The 7,864-nt window shown below is 57.4% G+C and overlaps 2 non-coding genes and 1 pseudogene across 2 annotated transcripts; all 3 read right to left on the bottom strand.

Moving 5' to 3' along the window:
• Nucleotides 1–636: 636 nt before the first annotated feature.
• LOC126330698 (large subunit ribosomal RNA) lies at nucleotides 637–3,635 on the bottom strand (annotated as a pseudogene).
• Nucleotides 3,636–3,823: 188 nt separating this feature from the next.
• On the bottom strand, nucleotides 3,824–3,978 carry LOC126330682 (5.8S ribosomal RNA). The gene has a single exon (XR_007563106.1). It is a non-coding gene; the product is annotated as a 5.8S ribosomal RNA (ribosomal RNA).
• Nucleotides 3,979–4,343: 365 nt separating this feature from the next.
• Nucleotides 4,344–6,236, bottom strand: LOC126330690 (small subunit ribosomal RNA). Its single transcript, XR_007563113.1, has one exon. It is a non-coding gene; the product is annotated as a small subunit ribosomal RNA (ribosomal RNA).
• Nucleotides 6,237–7,864: the final 1,628 nt, after the last annotated feature.

The following is a 7,864-nucleotide window of genomic DNA, read 5'->3' as shown; positions in this document are numbered from 1 at the left end:
CAGTGTTAATCTTGATTTTGTCACGTTTGGGATTGATACATTTCTCAAAAGCAGTCTTGACAGCCCGAATATCCTCGCCTGCCTTCGGTTTAATGAATACAGTCGGATATGTCTTTTTAATGTTTTGCTGAATTGTTTCCTTTGCCGACGGCGCTTTAACCACAGGGGCACTCGCAACCGCGGCATAAGACCGAGCCACTGCGGGCTGACCTCTTAGACGCTCGTTCTCCTTCTCTAATTCTAATATCCGACCCTCAAGCTGAGAGTGGGCCATCGCCCATCGAGCTACACAATCCCTGATATGGTTAATCGCGTAGTTGCTGATCTTTCCGTTTTTAACACTGGAATCAAGCAACTTTAGAAATCGCGTGTGTCGCTCAGCGACAGTCAAATTCTCCTCGAACACCGAATCACCCTCGAGCGCATTATCACTCTCTACGTTTTCAGCCATATTGACGAAATGAGAGAGTGAAAAATGGAGGCCCGTCTCTTTCCCCGGACCGGCCTCTCTGGCATGGGGGGAGGCTAAATGCAGCTCGCTCACCGGTCCCGCCCCTTGACCAAGAGCTTTCCACAAAAGAGCTGCTAGGTTTAGCACGCCGTGGGTACAGCGCACTAGTCCTCTTCGACGGCTGCACCATCGAGGTTTTCACCCGCTCCCTTGCCGACGAATGCAAGTAGATAGGGACAGCGGGAATCTCGTTAATCCATTCATGCGCGTCACTAATTAGATGACGAGGCATTTGGCTACCTTAAGAGAGTCATAGTTACTCCCGCCGTTTACCCGCGCTTGCTTGAATTTCTTCACGTTGACATTCAGAGCACTGGGCAGAAATCACATTGCGTCAACACCCGCTAGGGCCATCGCAATGCTTTGTTTTAATTAGACAGTCGGATTCCCCCAGTCCGTGCCAGTTCTGAGTTGATCGTTGAATGGCGGCCGAAGAGAATCCGCGCACCCGCGCGCCCCCGGAGGAGCACGCTAAGGCGGACGCGGCCTCGCAGCAAGGAAGATCCGTGGGAGGCCAAGGCACGGGACCGAGCTCGGATCCTGCACGCAGGTTGAAGCACCGGGGCGCGAACGCCGCGCAGGCGCGCGCATCCTGCACCGCCGGCCAGCACGAGGCCAACCAACGGCGAGAGCAGACCACGCCCGCGCTAAACGCCCGCACTTACCGGCACCCCTACGGCACTCACCTCGCCCAGGCCCGGCACGTTAGCGCTGACCCACTTCCCGACCAAGCCCGACACGCCCCGATCCTCAGAGCCAATCCTTATCCCGAAGTTACGGATCCAATTTGCCGACTTCCCTTACCTACATTATTCTATCGACTAGAGGCTCTTCACCTTGGAGACCTGCTGCGGATATGGGTACGAACCGGCGCGACACCTCCACGTGGCCCTCTCCCGGATTTTCAAGGTCCGAGGGGAAGATCGGGACACCGCCGCAACTGCGGTGCTCTTCGCGTTCCAAACCCTATCTCCCTGCTAGAGGATTCCAGGGAACTCGAACGCTCATGCAGAAAAGAAAACTCTTCCCCGATCTCCCGACGGCGTCTCCGGGTCCTTTTGGGTTACCCCGACGAGCATCTCTAAAAGAGGGGCCCGACTTATATCGGTTCCGCTGCCGGGTTCCGGAATAGGAACCGGATTCCCTTTCGCCCAACGGGGGCCAGCACAAAGTGCATCATGCTATGACGGCCCCCATCAACATCGGATTTCTCCTAGGGCTTAGGATCGACTGACTCGTGTGCAACGGCTGTTCACACGAAACCCTTCTCCGCGTCAGCCCTCCAGGGCCTCGCTGGAGTATTTGCTACTACCACCAAGATCTGCACCGACGGCGGCTCCAGGCAGGCTCACGCCCAGACCCTTCTGCGCCCACCGCCGCGACCCTCCTACTCGTCAGGGCTTCGCGGCCGGCCGCGAGGACCGGCCATGACTGCCAGACTGACGGCCGAGTATAGGCACGACGCTTCAGCGCCATCCATTTTCAGGGCTAGTTGCTTCGGCAGGTGAGTTGTTACACACTCCTTAGCGGATTCCGACTTCCATGGCCACCGTCCTGCTGTCTTAAGCAACCAACGCCTTTCATGGTTTCCCATGAGCGTCGATTCGGGCGCCTTAACTCGGCGTTTGGTTCATCCCACAGCGCCAGTTCTGCTTACCAAAAGTGGCCCACTTGGCACTCCGATCCGAGTCGTTTGCTCGCGGCTTCAGCATATCAAGCAAGCCGGAGATCTCACCCATTTAAAGTTTGAGAATAGGTTGAGGTCGTTTCGGCCCCAAGGCCTCTAATCATTCGCTTTACCGGATGAGACTCGTACGAGCACCAGCTATCCTGAGGGAAACTTCGGAGGGAACCAGCTACTAGATGGTTCGATTAGTCTTTCGCCCCTATACCCAGCTCCGACGATCGATTTGCACGTCAGAATCGCTACGGACCTCCATCAGGGTTTCCCCTGACTTCGTCCTGGCCAGGCATAGTTCACCATCTTTCGGGTCCCAACGTGTACGCTCTAGGTGCGCCTCACCTCGCAATGAGGACGAGACGCCCCGGGAGTGCGGAGGCCGCCGCCCCGTGAAGGGCGGGGAAGCCCCATCCTCCCTCGGCCCGCGCAAGGCGAGACCTTCACTTTCATTACGCCTTTAGGTTTCGTACAGCCCAATGACTCGCGCACATGTTAGACTCCTTGGTCCGTGTTTCAAGACGGGTCGTGAAATTGTCCAAAGCTGAAGCGCCGCTGACGGGAGCGATTATTCCGCCCGAGAGCATCCCGAGCCAACAGCGGCGCGGGTCCGGGGCCGGGCCAGGTAGGTCCGTCATCCGGGAAGAACCGCGCGCGCTTGCCGGGAGCCCGAGCGCCCAAAGGGGCGAATCGACTCCTCCAGATATACCGCCGAGCAGCCAGCCAGGACACCGGGGCTCTGCCCAACAGACGCGAACCGAGGCCCGCGGAAGGACAGGCTGCGCACCCGGGCCGTAGGCCGGCACCCAGCGGGTCGCGACGTCCTACTAGGGGAGAAGTGCGGCCCACCGCACACCGGAACGGCCCCACCCCGCGGCGAGTGGAAAGGCAACCGGACACGACCCCGCCGCGGATTGCTCCGCGCGGGCGGCCGGCCCCATCTGCCGAGGGCGGGGGCCAGTGGCCGGATGGGCGTGAATCTCACCCGTTCGACCTTTCGGACTTCTCACGTTTACCCCAGAACGGTTTCACGTACTTTTGAACTCTCTCTTCAAAGTTCTTTTCAACTTTCCCTCACGGTACTTGTTCGCTATCGGTCTCGTGGTCATATTTAGTCTCAGATGGAGTTTACCACCCACTTGGAGCTGCACTCTCAAGCAACCCGACTCGAAGGAGAGGTCCCGCCGACGCTCGCACCGGCCGCTACGGGCCTGGCACCCTCTACGGGCCGTGGCCTCATTCAAGTTGGACTTGGGCTCGGCGCGAGGCGTCGGGGTAGTGGACCCTCCCAAACACCACATGCCACGACAGGCGGCAGCCTGCGGGGTTCGGTGCTGGACTCTTCCCTGTTCGCTCGCCGCTACTGGGGGAATCCTTGTTAGTTTCTTTTCCTCCGCTTAGTAATATGCTTAAATTCAGCGGGTAGTCTCGCCTGCTCTGAGGTCGTTGTACGAGGTGTCGCACGCCACACCGCCAGCCGGCTGTGCACGCTACCGAGAAAGTACCGGTATGCGAACCGCCAGGCGACGGGCGCGCATCGCACGTTTAAGGAGACGCGGCCGGCCACACAGGCGACCACGACACTCCCACGTCTCCGAAGCGGGACAAACGCCGCGCGCTTCAGTATACGTAGCCGACCCTCAGCCAGACGTGGCCCGGGAACGGAATCCATGGACCGCAATGTGCGTTCGAAACGTCGATGTTCATGTGTCCTGCAGTTCACATGTCGACGCGCAATTTGCTGCGTTCTTCATCGACCCACGAGCCGAGTGATCCACCGTCCTGGGTGATCTTTTCCTTTTCAGTCTCCCACTGTCTCTTTCAAGACAGTAGCATTTGCGGGACTGAGGCGTCTGACGGCCCCTGTTCCACTATTTTTTTTGTGTCCAACGGCCTCACAGCCGATGGGCGTCGTACGGCTCCACACCGGAGCGGACAGGCACTCGGGCGAACGTCATTCAAAACCGGCGCCAGGCGCCAGGTACCGCAGGCCAGCCGCTCCAGAGCTTCAGCGCTCGTACCACACAACAACAACAACACTTCCGCTAGTTTTGAGAGGCACGCGTGGTTCCGCACGCGGCGCACGGCCACTGCCGTACAGGTAGCGTGTTGCGCGACACGACACGCACATCGAAAGACATGCAGTCTAGTCGGTAATGATCCTTCCGCAGGTTCACCTACGGAAACCTTGTTACGACTTTTACTTCCTCTAAATGATCAAGTTTGGTCATCTTTCCGGTAGCATCGGCAACGACAGAGTCGATGCCGCGTACCAGTCCGAAGACCTCACTAAATCATTCAATCGGTAGTAGCGACGGGCGGTGTGTACAAAGGGCAGGGACGTAATCAACGCGAGCTTATGACTCGCGCTTACTGGGAATTCCTCGTTCATGGGGAACAATTGCAAGCCCCAATCCCTAGCACGAAGGAGGTTCAGCGGGTTACCCCGACCTTTCGGCCTAGGAAGACACGCTGATTCCTTCAGTGTAGCGCGCGTGCGGCCCAGAACATCTAAGGGCATCACAGACCTGTTATTGCTCAATCTCGTGCGGCTAGAAGCCGCCTGTCCCTCTAAGAAGAAAAGTAATCGCTGACAGCACGAAGGATGTCACGCGACTAGTTAGCAGGCTAGAGTCTCGTTCGTTATCGGAATTAACCAGACAAATCGCTCCACCAACTAAGAACGGCCATGCACCACCACCCACCGAATCAAGAAAGAGCTATCAATCTGTCAATCCTTCCGGTGTCCGGGCCTGGTGAGGTTTCCCGTGTTGAGTCAAATTAAGCCGCAGGCTCCACTCCTGGTGGTGCCCTTCCGTCAATTCCTTTAAGTTTCAGCTTTGCAACCATACTTCCCCCGGAACCCAAAAGCTTTGGTTTCCCGGAGGCTGCCCGCCGAGTCATCGGAGGAACTGCGGCGGATCGCTGGCTGGCATCGTTTATGGTTAGAACTAGGGCGGTATCTGATCGCCTTCGAACCTCTAACTTTCGTTCTTGATTAATGAAAACATACTTGGCAAATGCTTTCGCTTCTGTTCGTCTTGCGACGATCCAAGAATTTCACCTCTAACGTCGCAATACGAATGCCCCCGCCTGTCCCTATTAATCATTACCTCGGGTTCCGAAAACCAACAAAATAGAACCGAGGTCCTATTCCATTATTCCATGCACACAGTATTCAGGCGGGCTTGCCTGCTTTAAGCACTCTAATTTGTTCAAAGTAAACGTGCCGGCCCACCGAGACACTCAACAAAGAGCACCCTGGTAGGATTTAAACGGGGTCCGCCTCGGGACGCGAAAGCACCCCTTCGGCTCGCCCCACCGGCAGGACGTCCCACGATACATGCCAGTTAAACACCGACGGGCGGTGAACCAACAGCGTGGGACACAAATCCAACTACGAGCTTTTTAACCGCAACAACTTTAATATACGCTATTGGAGCTGGAATTACCGCGGCTGCTGGCACCAGACTTGCCCTCCAATAGATACTCGTTAAAGGATTTAAAGTGTACTCATTCCGATTACGGGGCCTCGGATGAGTCCCGTATCGTTATTTTTCGTCACTACCTCCCCGTGCCGGGAGTGGGTAATTTGCGCGCCTGCTGCCTTCCTTGGATGTGGTAGCCGTTTCTCAGGCTCCCTCTCCGGAATCGAACCCTGATTCCCCGTTACCCGTTACAACCATGGTAGGCGCAGAACCTACCATCGACAGTTGATAAGGCAGACATTTGAAAGATGCGTCGCCGGTACGAGGACCGTGCGATCAGCCCAAAGTTATTCAGAGTCACCAAGGCAAACGGACCAGACAAGCCAATCCGATTGGTTTTGATCTAATAAAAGCGTCCCTTCCATCTCTGGTCGGGACTCTGTTTGCATGTATTAGCTCTAGAATTACCACAGTTATCCAAGTAACGTGGGTACGATCTAAGGAACCATAACTGATTTAATGAGCCATTCGCGGTTTCACCTTAATGCGGCTTGTACTGAGACATGCATGGCTTAATCTTTGAGACAAGCATATGACTACTGGCAGGATCAACCAGGGAGCTGCGTCAACTAGAGCTGAGCAGCCGGCCGCCCGGGAGTGTGTCCCGGGGGCCCGCGCGAACACGCAAGCGTCCGCTCAATTATTCTGCAAACAGGAGGAGGCCGAGCTCCCCTGCACGATACACCTCGAAACCCTCTCAGGTCCCGGCGGCGCGCAGCGCCGTCCTAGGTACTTGGTCGGTTTCGAGAGAGGCGCAATCGCCCGGAGTTAGGCGAGTAGACGGTTTTAGTGCGAACACCCTTGCTCCCAACTGAGCTTGCCGCTGCCGACAGAGGCCCGGGAGCGTGCTGTCGTGGCATTGCCGGCGGGAGACAACACGCGCCACCTATGGTGACCGGCAGCTCCAACGCCAGCGCCACACAAGGGCAAAGCCCCACTTGGGTGCAGAAGCGAACTCTCCCAGCACAGCGCACGCGCCAACACGTCCGCACAACTGCGATACAAACCACCTGCGAGAACCGCTGGGGCGACCGAGCAGCAGACGGCGTCGCGGCGCCGAGTGCCAGGCGGCGGCGCATCCTCAACGCACACAGTCCTCAATCAGACCAGCACACTGCAGATGTCCACCGCGCTTCGCACCGGGCTCGGCTGAACCAACTTTGGCCGCCAGGCGCCGCGTGCAGGGTGCGCCGCAGCGTAGCTGCGCCGCCTGCCGGGCCCGTCGGCTGGCGCTCCTGCCACTCGGCGCCCCCCACCAGCCGGCTGTTGCGCGTGCGCCCACGCAGCGCGCGGCCAACACGCCGGGCGGCCCCCCTTCACCGGCCGGGAACAGTCCCACCAAGCCACCGCCGCGTATCGCTTCATACCCACATGGGCCTAGTCACGTGTGTGGATGTGGCGGGTACTGCTGAAACAACCGGTTAATAGCTGTACCGATCGTCGCCATCACAGATTCACCTCCAGCGTGAACAACCGCTCAACAACGGATTTCCAGTTCATTTGCGTATCTTGGGCAGTAAACGTAGATGTCCACCTACATTTGCGAATTCAACAATTCTTGCATGCCAGGATGTCATGTGTCACGACACGCTACATCAGACCACATACACACTGCGACATGTGCAGAAGAGAACACGTGGAAGGTGGCCCGCGCAAGTATGCGATGTCCCTTCCGCGATCCACTGTCAACCGGCATCTGCGGCATGTCCCAGATATGGAACGCGGTCCACCAGGGTAGCACTTTGTGTGAGGCAATACGACAAAGTCGGAATACACGCGTCACTACATCAGACGGCTCACGCTGACCTGACCTGACCTGACCTGACCTGACTCACCGCACCACCACCCCCAGCGACCCAGGGTGACATACAATGCGTTCGTACGTTCCTCCCACACGCCTCTACGGCGTACCACAGTGCAACCTAGCTGTTATTGGGAGACGAGACAAGTAGCATCGAGCACAACATATGGAAATTGAGATTCGACACCGTTGGGCACAGCCAGCGTACAGTCACACGTATCACACTACTTCACTCTGTACGTAACTACCGATGATCGGTACAGCGTGTGGGTTACGCGTACGACATCAGCGGACAATGGACACAGACCATACCACGACGTACACTGAGGGCGTCGACATCTGAATGCAACTGAACAGCTGCGAGGCTCATTTAACACTCACACGCC

This window comes from Schistocerca gregaria, unplaced genomic scaffold (assembly GCF_023897955.1).
Source record: "Schistocerca gregaria isolate iqSchGreg1 unplaced genomic scaffold, iqSchGreg1.2 ptg001331l, whole genome shotgun sequence".
NCBI lineage: Eukaryota > Metazoa > Arthropoda > Insecta > Orthoptera > Acrididae > Schistocerca > Schistocerca gregaria.
This window is presented reverse-complemented; position numbering and strand designations above follow the sequence as displayed.